This window comes from Podarcis bocagei (genome assembly GCF_964188305.1).
Source record: "Podarcis bocagei genome assembly, chromosome: W".
In the NCBI taxonomy this organism is placed as follows: domain Eukaryota; kingdom Metazoa; phylum Chordata; class Lepidosauria; order Squamata; family Lacertidae; genus Podarcis; species Podarcis bocagei.
The window spans coordinates 37,487,966-37,503,068 of NC_138131.1; positions in this window are offsets into that span (position 1 = coordinate 37,487,966).

A 15,103-nucleotide genomic window follows, 5' to 3' on the forward strand; every position below is an offset into this window, starting at 1 on the left:
CCTCCATTGCTGGTCCCCGAGTGACCCTCCCTTCTCTGTCCCCTTTATACAGTGACAGCAATGACCTGTGGAAAACTGGGTGCAGCTTCATGTGGTTCGGTAACCGGAGTCTGAAAGCCACTGGATTGACCTGTTGTGTGATTTCAAATGGACCCAGTCTTTTGGGTCTTAACTTCTTACAACCCCCTTTGAAGGGTAACCCTTGGGTTGACAGCCACACTTGGTCCCCCACCCTAATGGTTTCACCTTCTCTCCTGTGTTTGTCTGCCTGCTTCTTATATTCCTCCTTGGCCCTGTCTAAGTTAAGTTGGAGCTGGCGATGGATAGCTTCCATTTCTTCTACGAACTGTTCGGCAGCTGGAACGCTCCATCTCTCCCCTTCCCCCCCTGGGAAAGCCCTGGGATGGCACCCGTAATTTGCCAAAAAGGGACTCATCCCCGTGGACATGTTCTCCGCATTGTTGTATGCAAATTCCGCCAATGCCAACTTCTCCACCCAATCATTCTCTCTGTCATTGACGTAACACCTCAAATATTGTTGGAGGATGCCATTGGCTCTTTCCGCCTGCCCATTGGTTTCAGGATGCCGGGCAGTCGAGAAATTTACCTCTACATGTAGTAAGCTCATGAGCTTCCTCCAGAACCTGGAAGTAAATTGTTTTCCCCGGTCTGAAACCACTTTCAAGGGGGCGCCATGCAACCTAAACACATTTTCTACAAACAATTTAGCGGTTTCTTCTGCCGTGACCGCATGCGAGCAGGCTATAAAGTGTGCCATTTTGGTTAACAGGTCTACCACAACCATGATGGCTGTTTTCCCCCTGGACCTTGGCAGATCAGTCATGAAATCTATAGCCACTGCTTCCCAAGGTCTTTCTGGTGTGGGTAGAGGTTCTAATAACCCTGCCGGCGCCCGCCTTTCCCCTTTGGCTCGCTGGCATTGGTCACAACTCCTCACATACTCCCGCACGTCTTCCCTGACCTTAGGCCACCAAAATTCCCTGGTCACCAGCCACATGGTTCTGTGTTGCCCAAAATGCCCCGCTGTGGGGCTATCGTGCAGCTGCTTGAGTACCTTCCCCCTCAACTCTCCTTCAGGTATATATAACGCTCCCTTGTAGTACAACGCCCCGTTTCTCTCCTCAAAACCTCCGGGTTTATCTCCCTCCCTCCTGAGTCCCCTGAGTTTGTCCTGTGCGTATTCATCGTTCTCCGTTCCCTCTACCAGTTCTCTTTGCCCCACCAATGCCGCCCCACACACCCAGCGGTCCTCTGGAATGACATGTCTCTCTTCGGGTGCTCCCTCCCCCTCCAAATATTCAGGTTTACGTGAGAGAGCGTCCGCCCTAACGTTCTCTGGGCCTGGCACATAACAAATCTCAAAGTTAAATCTGGAGAACTCCTGGGCCCATCTCAACTGCCGTTGGTTGAGCACTCGTGCCGTTCTCCAATACTCTAGGTTCTTGTGGTCAGTGCACACTTGCACCTTATGTTGTGCGCCAATTAGCAGATGCCTCCATCTCCGAAAAGCCTCATGGATAGCAAGAAGTTCTCGATCGTACACCGTGCAGTTCCTCTCGGATTTGTTCAGTTTTCGTGAAAAAAACGCACACGGTCTCCACTCTGACTCCTCCCCCCCTGGCTGCAGGAGAAGCACCGCCCCAATGGCTCGGTCTGATGCGTCTGTTTCGACTCTCATCTTTTTTTGTAAATCCACATGCAGAAGTTGTTCTTCAGAGGCGAAGGCCCTTTTTAGCTCCTCAAAAGCTCGCTCCGCCTCCTCAGTCCAAACAAATTTCTTCTTACTGCTGAGACAGTCCGTTATGGGCGCCGTCAGGTGGGCAAAGTTTCGGATGAACTTACGGTATAAGTTCCCAAACCCTAGGAACCTCTGCACATCCTTCTTTGTTTTGGGAGTTTTCCATTCCAGCACTGCCTGGACCTTGCCGGGATCCATAGCTAATCCCTTGTCTGACAGGCGGTACCCCAGGAACTCCACCTCCTTGGTATGAAACTGACACTTCTCCAGTTTCACCCACAGCCGGTTGTCTAGCAGCCTGCGCAACACTTCTCTGACGTCTCTCACATGCTGCTCCTCATTCTCAGAGTACACCAACACGTCATCCAGGAAGGCCACACAATTCTTGTAGAGCAAAGGCCCTAGTACGTGGTTCATCAGCGATTGAAAGCATGCTGAGCCTGCTTGTAATCCAAAAGGCATAACGAGATATTCAAATGCCCCCAAAGGGGTGAACATGGTGGTTTTCCATTCATCCCCTTTCCTTATACGTATCAGATTGTACGCCCCCCTTAGGTCCAGCTTGGTAAAAATCTTTCCCTTCCGCACCCTGTTCAAAATGTCATCTATTCTAGGCATGGGAAAGGCCAATGGTTCTGACACTGCGTTTAAGGCCCTGAAATCACACACAAGTCTCGGCTTGTCCGTGTTTTTTTTATCCACAAAAAACACGGGACTACCTCCCACTGCCCTTGACTCTCTGATGAAACCCCTCTTCAGGTTCTTGTCAATGAATTCTCGTAACTCCTGCATTTCTCTGTCTGACATGGCATACAACTTGCCGGCGGGGAGCTGCGCCCCAGGCAGTAAATTGATTTGACAATCAAAGGGTCTATGCGGGGGTAGTTGGTCAGCTTCCCTCTCGCTGAACACATCGCTGAGATCTGCGTATTGTCGTGGTACCTTCACCTTCTCCGTTACTTCCGTCCCTGCTAGGGTAGCTTGGGCTCCTGCTGAACCCTTTCCCTCCCTGCAGTGTTCTAAGCAATGTGCAGAACCAAAGGAAACCACTCTCTGATGCCAGCCCACCAGTGGATCATGTAACGCCAGCCAGCTCATCCCCAAAATAATGGGAGCCCCTCCCAAAGTGGCCACATTAAACGCTATCAGTTCCGTGTGCCTTGCCACCTTCATTGTCATTGGGACGGTCTGCAAGCTGACTTCCCCTCCCAACAGCTCCCTGCCATCAATCGTGGTCACCTGTAGGGGGTTGCTTAAAGGGATCGTCTGTATCTGGTGTTCAGCTGCAAACTCCTTGCTCATGAAATTGCAGGAGCTGCCTGAGTCCAACAGCGCCTTAATCTTCAGAGGGTACCCGTTTTGCAACTCTAGTGACACCTCTATCACTAGGGCAGGTTTGGGAGATTCTGGCGTGGGCACTTTCACTGCTCTTTGGCCTGGCTGCTGTGCCCCGACGGTGGCAACCAGGCGTTGGCTTTTACTTGCTCCGATATCTCTTCCACTCCTCCCTCAACAGCTCCCACCATTCCTTGCCATTCCTTCCTCTGGGGGCAGACTCTGGCAAAGTGACCTGGCTGTTGGCAGAGATAGCATTTCCGGGCGCCTTTTCCCTCCTTCCTACCCCCTTCGCTGGGCTTTGAAACTGCGCGCGCGCGCGCTGTTCCGATTTCCATCGGCTCTGCCGGCGGGAAAGCTGGCTCAGGAATGTCTGGAATGCGGAACTCCTTCCAACGTTCCCCTTTACCTTCCCGCCTCTCCAAGGCTCTTGCCTCCTGGCGCGCTCCTATGGTCAGCGCAGATTTGGTCAGCTGATCCATAGACACCGCCCTGGGGCTCCGGGACAGTTCGTCTTTCACAGCCGAAGAAAGACCTTCTTCAAATAGCATCTGAATGGGTGCCGCCGACAAATCCCACCCCAATCTGTGAACCAGCATGGTAAACTCAGTCCAGTACTCACGGACAGATCGGCTTCCCTGCTTGCAAGCCATTAGCTGTCTGCGCACCACCCCTTCCTCAATATCGCTGGAAAACATGATATCCATTGCACGAAAGAACTTCATAGTGTCCTTTAGGACGTCATTGTGCGTTGCCATCAGGGGTCTAACCCAGTCCCTCGCCCCCCTCTCAAGATGCCCAATCACGAACGCAACTCGCGATTCCTCATCAGGGAACTCATCAAACTGCACATTAAGGGCATATTGCATCTCTGTCCTAAAGGCATGGTAGTCCTTGGGATCCCCCCCAAACTTCTGCACCAATCCTGGTACCTTTCTGGGGAACTGGGTGGCTCTCCCCTTCTTGTCTGCATCCTGAGCCCTTCTCTCCTCAAGCCTAGCCGTCTGCAGCGCCAATTGGATTTCCAACGCTCGGTACCTATCTTCCAAGCTTGGACCCGCTCCAACTCCTGCCTCTCCGGCTCCGGCTGGGTCGCTCATGATGCCTTCTCCTGCACAGGCAGCGTACAGAGACTGTCGGAATGCTGTGATGGGAAGATTAGCTGCTTGTGCGTAAAATCGTGCTCCCTCAGAGTTTGTGCCACTCCACAAACCTCTGTGTGTGACAGAGCTCCTCAAACATGTCTGCCCTAGTCACTCGTAGACTCCGACAGTGGTTGCTTTCGGAATCGTCTCCAGCATAAGAGCTCCTTAACGGAAACCCGCCTTCTGGACTCACGGCGTGACAGTTTCCGGCGAGGCGTGGGTCTCCCTATGGGAGCCTCGGATACCTCCCCACTGTTCTCGCTGGAAGCGTCTCTGAGCCCTCCCTCCTGCTCGCATTCCCTCAGAGAACCACTCCTCCCCCTGCTGGTTCCTGCTTCAGCTGTTGAGTCTCTTCCTTCCTCCCTGAGCCCCTCCACCACCTGTCCCTCCGATGGCAGTTCCCTGACAACTACCGTCCCATCTCTCTCCTGAATGTGGATTACAAAATTTTTGCAGATATTTTGGCAAGTAGACTTAAAAAAGTGTTAAAGGAAGTAATTCATAAAGACCAGGCAGGTTTTCTCCCAGGCAGACATTTGTTTGACAACACTAGAAACATTATTGACACTTTGGAACTTTTACAAACGAACATTAATACAAAAGCAGTGTTGATCTTTATAGATGCGGAGAAGGCCTTTGACAACATTTCTTGGAAGTTTATGAAGAAAAATCTTGAAGGGATGGGAGTGGGACGGGGGTTTGAAAATGGCATAGAGGCAATTTATTCAGAACAAAAAGCTAAATTAATAGTTAACAATGTGGTGACAGAAGAGTTCAAGATTGAGAAAGGAACACGGCAAGGTTGTCCTATTTCCCCTTTGTTATTTATTTCGGTCCTGGAGGTGCTCCTGAATATGATTAGAGGGGACCGGTTGGTTGAAGGGATTCAGGTCGGAGCCAAACAGTACAAACTTAAAGCCTTTGCAGATGATTTGGTTTTGACATTGCAGGAGCCAGAATCTAGTACGAAAAGAGCTTTAGAATTGATTCATGAGTTTGGTCGGGTGGCGGGTTTTAAATTAAACAAGCAAAAGACAAAGGTTTTGGGGGGGAAATTGACAACTGAGGAATCAGAATGGTTTCAGAAAGAGACAGACCTAAAAGTTGTTAAGAAGGTGAAATACCTAGGGGTTAACATGACTGCCAAAAATTTGAATTTATTTAAGGACAACTATGAAAAGTGTTGGACAGAAATTAAAAAGGATTTAGAAAGTTGGTCAAGATTAAAACTCTCCTTGTTGGGCCGAATTGCTGCGATAAAGATGAATGTATTGCCAAGAATGTTGTTTCTGTTTCAGACCCTACAGATTGTGGACAGAGTGGAATGTTTTACAAAGTGGCAGAGAGATATTTCTAAATTTGTCTGGCAGGGCAAAAAGCCCCGAATAAAATTTAAAATACTAACTGATGCTAAGGAGAGAGGGGGGGTTTGCCCTGCCAGATTTGAGGTTGTATTATGAATCTGCAGCTTTCTGCTGGATGAAAGATTGGTTTTTACTTGGGAACACTGATGTCCTAGATCTGGAAGGGTTTAACAATGCTTTTTACAAGGTAAAAATCCATAAGGCTTTCAAGAACCATATTGTCAGGAAGGCGGTGTTTAATGTCTGGACAAAATACAAAGACTTACTAGAAAACAAGACCCCAAGGTGGCTGTCACCAATGGAAGCTCAGAAAAGACTCAATATGGAGGCCAATTGGCCGAAATATTGGGAGTTATTAGAGAAAGAAGGAGATACTTGGAGATTGCAGAGTCTTGAGAAATTAAAGGATAAAGTGCGAGATTGGTTACATTATGCTCAGATTAAGGAGGTTTTTAAGGCAGATAAAAAAGTAGGTTTCCAGGTGGAAAAATCGAAATTAGAAACAGAACTGTTGGAACCTAAGGCCAAGGTACTTTCAAAAATGTATAACTTGCTGTTGAAATGGAATACGCAGGATGAAACTGTTAAATCAGCTATGATAAAATGGGCACAGGATATTGGGCATAACATTATGTTTGCTGACTGGGAAAAGTTATGGACCACCGGAGTGAGGTTCACGGCATGTAATGCCTTGAAAGAAAATATTATGAAAATGATATATAGGTGGTACATGACCCCAGTCAAGCTGGCAAAAATATATCACTTGTCTGATAACAAATGCTGGAAATGTAAGGAAACTGAAGGAATATTCTTTCACCTCTGGTGGACGTGCCCAAGGGTTAAGGCTTTCTGGGAAATGATCTATAATGAGTTAAAAAAGGTATTTAAGTATACCTTCCTTAAGAAACCAGAGGCCTTCCTTCTGGGCATTGTCGGCCAAGGGGTGTTAAAGAAAGATAAAACTTTTTTTATGTATGCGACAACAGCAGCAAGAATACTTATTGCAAAGTACTGGAAGACCCAAGATTTACCCACACTGGAAGAATGGCAGACACAACTGATAGACTACATGGAGTTGGCTGAAATGACTGGCAGAATTCGAGACCTGGGAGAAGAGACGGTGGAAGAGGACTGGAAAAAATTTAAAGACTATTTACAAAAACACTATAAATTGTATGAATGCTAGGAGAATGCACGATTGAAAGAAACATGGCAGCAGTAATTTTATTGTAAGACATATGAGAATATGTGATGTTTTAAGGAAAAGATGAAATTCGAAGCAGTATTATGTTCAAGCCAAGCAGTGCAATTTATGATAAAATCAATTTAAAGTTGAAACATAATATTTGAGATTTATAAGATAAGAATGGAAGTAAGGTAACAAATTGCTGTATATAACTATATGATTGAGAACGCAGGGAAGGGCGATGTGAGGAAGTCCAAAGATTATGAAAGTATGATTTGTGAATAACTCTTATCTTATCTGTATTTTCTTTTTTTATTCTTTCTTTATTCTATAATTCTACTTTATTTCTTTGTTTGTTATATGGTGATGGTATTTTGTATGTTTGGTGTTTTTAAAAATTGTAATAAATATTTATATAAAAAAAATAGAAGAGAAGGGAAGAATTCTGTTTAAAGACATTCCGACACACTTTTTGGCCCTGAGAAATAATTATACGGATTTGGCTAGTGCCCTAAGAAGAAAGAACATTTTCTTCAGGTGGGAGTTCCCGGAGGGACTATCTTTTAAATTTCAAGGAAGGAAACAAAGAATAAGAACTGTCGGAGAGAAAGAAAGATTTCTGGAGAAAAATACAAAAGAGCTTGGACTGGAAAGTTCTCCTTTACTGGGGGCAGGGGCAGTGGGCCCCTAACAAATCAGGATGTCTTTGAAAATTTACTCCTGGAATGTAAATGGTCTAAATTCACGTTTTAAAAGGAATCAAGTTTATCATGTATTGGCAAGACAGAATTTGGATATAATCTGTTTACAAGAAACACGTTATAAGACTTCACAGGAAAATTCTCCAAAATAAGAAACTTGGGCAGGAATTTATTTCATCCGACAAAGTGAAAAAAGAGGCGTGGTTTTTTATGTTAATGAAAAATGGAACCCCAAATTGCTGTTTAAAGATGAGGAAGGGAGGTACATTGCAGTTGAAATTACGGCACAAGGCGATAAATTTCTTTTGCTGGGAATTTATGCACCAAATGATGGCAAAGTGGAATTCTTTAAGAATCTGGACTTAAAACTTATGGATTATATGGATTACAAATTGATTTTAATGGGAGACCTGAATGGAGTAGCATCAACATTAATGGATAAAACACAGGGACAGAAAAATCCAAGTTCCGGCAGACTACCAAAGATTTTCTTTGATATGACTGATAAATACAATTTGTCGGACGTATGGAGGCTATGAAATCCAATGGAGAGAGACTATACTATACCAGAGATGTGGTTCCTAAGGTTACTAAAACAGAAATTTGCCCTAAGACTTGCTCAGATCATAATGCAGTGGTTTTGGAGATGAAATTATACCTGCAGGGCTCCTTTAGATGGAGGATGAATGATGAGTTGTTGAGGAATGAACAGATGATTAGTAAGGCCCAAAAGACTCTAAAAGACTATTTTGAACTAAATATGAACACAGAGGTAGAAACAAGAGTCATTTGGGATGCAAGTAAGGCAGTAATGAGAGGTTTCCTCATACAACAGAACTCGATAAAGAAAAAGATACAGGATGAGAAAAAAGAGAAAATTCTGTCTCAAATAAAGGACAAAGAGAAGAGTTTAAGATTAATGTCAAAGAGTCAACAGATTCCAAAAGAAATTAAAGCATTGCAGATTCAATTTTCTCAAATTATTAACCAGGAAATAGAATGGAAAATTAAAATGATGAAACAGAGAAATTTTGAATCTGCGAATAAATGTGGGAAATTGTTGGCTTGGCAATTAAAAAAGAGACAGAAGCAAAGTACTATTACAAATATTGTATCTGATGGAAAATCTATGGAAAACCCTGCAGATATAAGAAAATGTTTCCAGAATTACTTTAAACAGCTGTATAAAAAAGGTAAAGAAGAAGGTGCTAGCATGGCTCAGTTGGTAGAGCATGAGACTCTTAATCTCAGGGTTGTGGGTTTGAGCCCCATGTTGCATTGCAGGGGCTTGGACTAGATGACCCTGGGGGTCCCTTCCAACTCTACAATTCCACAATTCCATAAGGATAAAATTGAGCAATTTCTTGAGGCAAATGAAATGCAGAAAATTCCCGAGGATAAAAGGTTCCTACTAAATGGCATGAAAAACAGATCAAGATAGATCTGATGTAAAAAATTATAGACCAATCTCATTACTTAATGCGGATTATAAAATCTTTGCGAATATTTTGGCCAATAGACTAAAAAAGGTTCTATCAGATTATATACACAAGGACCAGGCAGGATTTCTGCTTGGGAGACAAATGAAAGATAACATTAGAAATATAATTGATATAATAGAAAGGTTGGAAGCGAAAAGAAATTGTAAAGCAATGTTAATGAAAGGCCTTTGATAATGTTTCTTGGTTATTTATGATGAAAAACCTAGAAAAAATCGAGGTTGGCCAGGAATTTTTAAATGGTATCAATGCGATCTATTTTGAACAAAAAGTAAAAATCATAGTTAATAATGTGGTCTCAGAGGAAATCAGAATTGAGAAAGGAACCAGGCAAGGGTGCCCACTTTCCCCTCTGCTATTTATCTCTGTTCTGGAGGTTTTGCTAAACATGTTGAGGAAAGAGGAGGAGGTTAAAGGCATTGTAGTAGGATCCAAGCAATATAAATTAAAAGCCTTTGCTGATGACTTGGTCTTAACTTTACAAGATCCAGAAACCAGTGCAGTAAAAGCACTGAAGCTGATTCAAGAGTTTGGGCAGGTAGCAGGATTTAAATTAAACAAGAGCAAAACCAAAGTTTTGGGGAAAAACTTAGATAATGAGGAAAGAAAAACCCTTTATGAAAGGACAGGCCTTGTTTCTGTGAAAAAAGTTAAATATTTGGGTGTGAACTTATCGGTAAAGAATTTGAATCTTTATAAAGATAACTATGAAAAATTATGGAATGAAATCAAGAGAGATCTTGAGATATGGTCAAACCTAAAACTTTCATTGATGGGCCGAATATCGGTGGTTAAGATGAATGTATTGCCGAAGATGTTGTTTCTATTTCAAGCTTTACCAATCATTGATAATGTTAAATGTTTTAAAGAATGGCAGAAGGCATTGTCTAAATTTATCTGGCAGGGGGAAAAACCTAGAATTAAATATAAATTACTTACAGATATAAAAGAAAGAGGGGGCATTTCCCTACCAGATTTGAAGATATACTTTGAAGCTGCTGCCTTCTGCTGGATCAAGGACTGGATTCAATTAGAGAATGATGATGTGGAGAGACTGGATAATCAATTTGGATGGCATGCATATTTATGGTATGACAAGATAAAGGCCCACAGTGGTTTTAAGAATCATGTAATTAGAAATGTGTTATACAATGTATGGACTAGATACAAAGATCTCTTAGTAAGAAAAACACCAAAATGGATTTCACCAATGGAAGCACAGGCCCCAAATAAGTTAAATATGGAAAACAAATGGTTGAAGTATTCAGATTTGTTAGAGGATCAGGAAGGTTTTAAATTAAAACCATTTGAACAAATTAAAGATAAAGTGAATTGGTTGCAATATTATCAAATTAACAAATTATATAAGATGGATAAGAGAAATGGTTTTGCAACAGAAAAAAACCAAATTGGAAATGGAGTTGTTAGATACTAATGATAAGAATATGTCTAAAATGTATAATTTGTTGTTGGAGTGGCATACTAAGGATGAACAAGTTAAATCGGTTATGATTGATTGGGCAAGAGATGTGGGACATAATATAATGATGGAGGACTGGGAGAGGCTATGGAGGGAAGGGGTTAAGTTCACTGCATGTACGAAGTTAAAGGAAAACATTATGAAGATGATGTATAGATGGTACTTGATCCCTGTAAAACTAGCAAAGATTTATCACAATAGTGATAATCTTTGTTGGAAATGTAAAGAAAAAGAAAGTACTTTTTTCCATATGTGGTGGACCTGTCCCAAGATGAAGGACTTCTGGGAGAAGATTTATAACGAACTGAAAAAAATGTTGAAATATACATTTATTAAGAAACCAGAGACCTTTCCTCTTGGAATAACAGGTTTAGAATTTGTTAGGATATTTCCGTTCCACCTTAAAAGGGAGCAGGCTTTGGGAGTCACAGAGTATGCGCATGTCCTATTCACAGGATGTTTATGTTCTGATATTCCTTTCGTTTTTGCCAGTTAGTCAGAGACGCTGACTGAGAATGGACGTGTTTTTCTTTTGTTCTGTTCTACGCTAAATAAAGTCTGTAAATTATGCTCTTCTGCGGTGCAAGCTTTTGGCTGTGTTTCTGCTGATAAACGTTGTGCACAAGCCTGGAATGTGGCTAGGAATTTCCAGAGGCTTTGTGTCGCTAACTGCTGGATCTGCGTGACTACGGGAGGCCGATGGATCGTCCGGCAGCCTGCTTGGGGGCCATGATGGACGTTATCACCCTGGCAGTATCCCAACAACAAGGTTTCGGGCCCAGATTCACAGCACCTACAGGAGAGTAAAAGCTGCAACAGACTGCGTTTGAGGTATGTTGGGGGAAAAGCGAAAGAAAGGGACGCTTTTCTGTTTACCTCGCAAGGAGCCTTTGATCTCCGGCAAGGCTTAATTGGCCTGGGAGCTGCGCCAAAAAGGCTTCGTGATTAATGGCTGCCAAGATAACGAGTCTCTGAAGTAAATAAAGGCTCACGGCTCAAATAAAAAGCTGGAATGGAGTTTTTCCAAGCTTCTGGAGATACTCAGTGTCCTAAGTTGGATGTGAAAAATTATGAAACCTGGGCAAAATGGTGTGAGAGTTTGCTGCGTCAGTTTGGGGTATGGCATACCGTATTTGAGGCCCCCCCAGTTCCTCTGACAGAGAGATGGAAAGTCCATGATTCGAAAGCGATAGACGTAATAGTCTTATCCGTATCTCTTGAGGAAATTAAGACGCTGGCTGGCAACACCACTGCACGTGGAATGTGGAATGCTTTGAAAAAAGCTCATTTGCCAGTAATCCCAGCCCAGAGTTTGACTGCATCGGAGGTCCTAGCTGTTTCCCAGAATGCGAGTGAATGCAGGGATGCTGAGGGCACCGGTTGCAAGCTGCAGGGGGAGCTGACCATCACGTCATCCCAGGCAGCATACCAGCCTCCAGGGGGAGCCAAGGAGTCGGCAGCTGAGAGCTCTGTTTCTCGTGAGAACCAAGGCCATCGCCTTTGCAGAGGCTGGAAAGGGAAAGGTAAACACAGGCAGACATCTGCAGATGGCCAGGAGCAGAGGGAGGGTGAAGAGCCCGCGCCAGGGAAAAACAAAGCGTTGTTTGCTGGCACAGCTTCACCAAAGGCTAAAGGCACGTCTGCTGACCAGGAGCAGGGGGGCAAGCTGCAAAAGCCCACGCCACTGGAAAACAAAGGTTTGCTTGCTGTAAAGCCTGCTCCTACAGCCAAAGGCAGATTTATTGTTGATTCAGGCTGTACGCGCCACATTTCGAAGGATCGCCATCTCTTTATCTCCTTCAAGCCTCAGGAAGGTGAGATCCACCTGGCTGATGGAAGGACGTTGCAAATTGCAGGAGAAGGGACTGTGAAACTTGCAAGTTTGCACACAACCATCAGCGGTGTACTATATGTTCCAGGCGCTGCAAGCAACTTGTTGAGTGTCCCACAGCTTACTGGGCGTGGTTTTCAGATTTCCTTCAAGAGGAGCGTCTGTGTCATCAGTAAAGGCAAAGAGGACTATTTGCATGCAAAGTTTATGGATGGTTTGTTCCATATAACTTATGAGGACACTGCTGTTGTATCTAATGCTGATTCTTGTTGTGTTGCACAAACTAACAAAGTTCTTCATGCAGGTTGCATTCATGATGCGCATCGAAGGTTTTGTCACCTCTCTTGGAAGGCACTGGCCAAGATGCCAGAGGTGGTTGAGGGTTTGAACATCAAACCCTGTAAATTTCACATGAAATGTGTATCTTGTGCAGAGAACAAGGTGAAGGTTGCTCCAAAAGGCAAGGAGTCTAGCAGGCAGGCTTCCAAGCCCTACCAGCTAGTGCATGCGGACCTGGTTGGGCCACTAGCGCCCTCTATAGGAGGAGCAAGGTACTTCATGATTCTGATTGATTCTTTTTCCAGGTACATTCATGTGTTTTTGCTCGAACAGAAATCGCAAGCGTTTCCGAAGTTTAAGGCATTCTGTGCTTGGTTGGAAAATGTGCACGGTAAACGTATTTCCTGTTTGTTTACTGATCGGGGCGGGGAGTTTACTTCTCAGCAGTTTGAAGCTTTCCTGACTGAGAAGGGAATCCAGCATGACATGTCAACGCCCAGATCGCCATGGATGAATGGGCTTGCGGAGAGAGCAAATCAAACATTGCTGCAAGGCATAAAAACCTTGTTGCATGATGCCAATCTCCCTGATAAGTTTTGGGGGGAAGCTCTGGGGAATTTGGTTTACACCTTTAATCGCAGATTGTCATCACCCATTGGTTGTACCCCCTATGAGAAGATGTTTGGCAAGAAACCCAACACCAAACACATGAAAATCTTTGGTTCTGACATGTGGGTACGCACACAACAAACCAACAAGCTTGGGAAGCGTGGGGCACATGTTTTGTTCATGGGGTACGAAAAAGGTACATACAGGGTATGGATGACTAACTCTAAGTCCATTAAGTTCACAAGGAGTGTTGAGTACAATCCTAAGTGGGGGGAAAATGTGGGAATTTTCCAGAGTTACCCAGAGGAGGATGAAGGTGATGTCAAGCAAGCAGCTAAAGCTGAGGATGCTGCTGCGGATGATGATGAGGATGATGATGATGATGATGATCAGAGTTCGGATTCCAGTTCAGTGGGCGGCGCTGCTGCTGGTGTCAGTGACAGTGATGACACAGCAGACTACGAGAGCGCAAAGGCCTCAGTCAGACCATCTGATGCGTCTGACAATGAACTGGAAGAACCACTGTTCACCATTGGTCATTTTTCTCCTAAGAAAGAGGAGATGAGTCCAGAAGACTTGCGTCTAGTACGTAGGTCTGAAAGGGCGACAAAGGGCAGACCTCCAAAGAGGTATGCTGATGAGTTTGCTAAGACAGCAACTGCTGTTCTTAGTAGCTCAGAGAAGGTGTGGGAACCTTCAAGCTTCAAAGAGGTTCAAGAGTTAACCTCTAAAGATGCTGAGCCTTGGCTTAATGCCATGAAGGCTGAAGTTGATTCCTTGAACAGGAACCAAACTTGGGAACTGGTACCGGTAGTCCCAGGAATGACACTGGTTGGCAGCAAATGGGTCTTCAAGGCCAAGACAGACCAGAATGGCAAGGTAGTCAGACACAAAGCCAGATTGGTTGCCAGAGGTTTTTCACAGGTACCAGGACAGGATTATCACGAGACCTACTCTCCCACAGTCAAATATGAGAGCATTCGGCTGATGCTCAAGGTCGCTGCGGAGGAGAAACTGCATGTTACCCATCATGACATTAATACAGCTTTTTTGTACGGGATTTTGGGGGAGGAGCTGTTCATGCTTCCACCTGATGGGGTGCAGATACAGAAGGGAATGGTCTGTAAACTGCGGAAATCCTTATATGGTCTTAAGCAGAGTGCCAGGTGTTGGAACACAAAACTCACTGAGACATTGCTTTCTCTAGGTTTTCACCAGGGCAAAGCTGATCCATGTGTGTTTGTCAAGGAGGAGGGGCAAAACAAACTGTATTGTTTATGTTTTGTTGATGATCTTCTGATGTTTTGGAAGAATCAGGCTTTCTACCAAAGCACCCTAGCTCAGCTGAAGGAGCACTTTGACATGAAGGATCTTGGTGAGGTATCCAACTATCTTTCTCTGCAGGTGGAGAAGGACCAAGCAGGTAATTTTCTGGTACACCAAACACAGAAAATTGCTGATGTGTTAACCAGGTTGAATTTGGTTGATGCAAACCCAGCAGACACACCGATGGTGACAGGTTACCAGGTAGACAGTACTGCTGAAGCGTTTTCTGACACAACGCTGTACAGATGCATTCTAGGCAAGCTGAATTTCATTGCCAGATGTTCAAGACCTGACATAGCTGTAAGCTGTAATCTGCTTAGCAGACATGCCAACAATCCTACGATTCAGGATTGGAAAGCTCTGAAGCGCATAGCCCGCTATTTGAAAGGGACTATGCACTACAGGCTGAGGTTCACCAGTCAGAAGACTGGAGGTCTTGAAATCTTTGCAGATGCAAGTTTTGGAAGTGACACCACGGATGGTACAAGCACTTCTGGAGTATGCTACATGTACAACCACTGCCTGTTTGACTGGTTGTGCAAGAAGCAGACAACAGTGAGCCTAAGTTCCTGTGAAGCAGAACTCAATG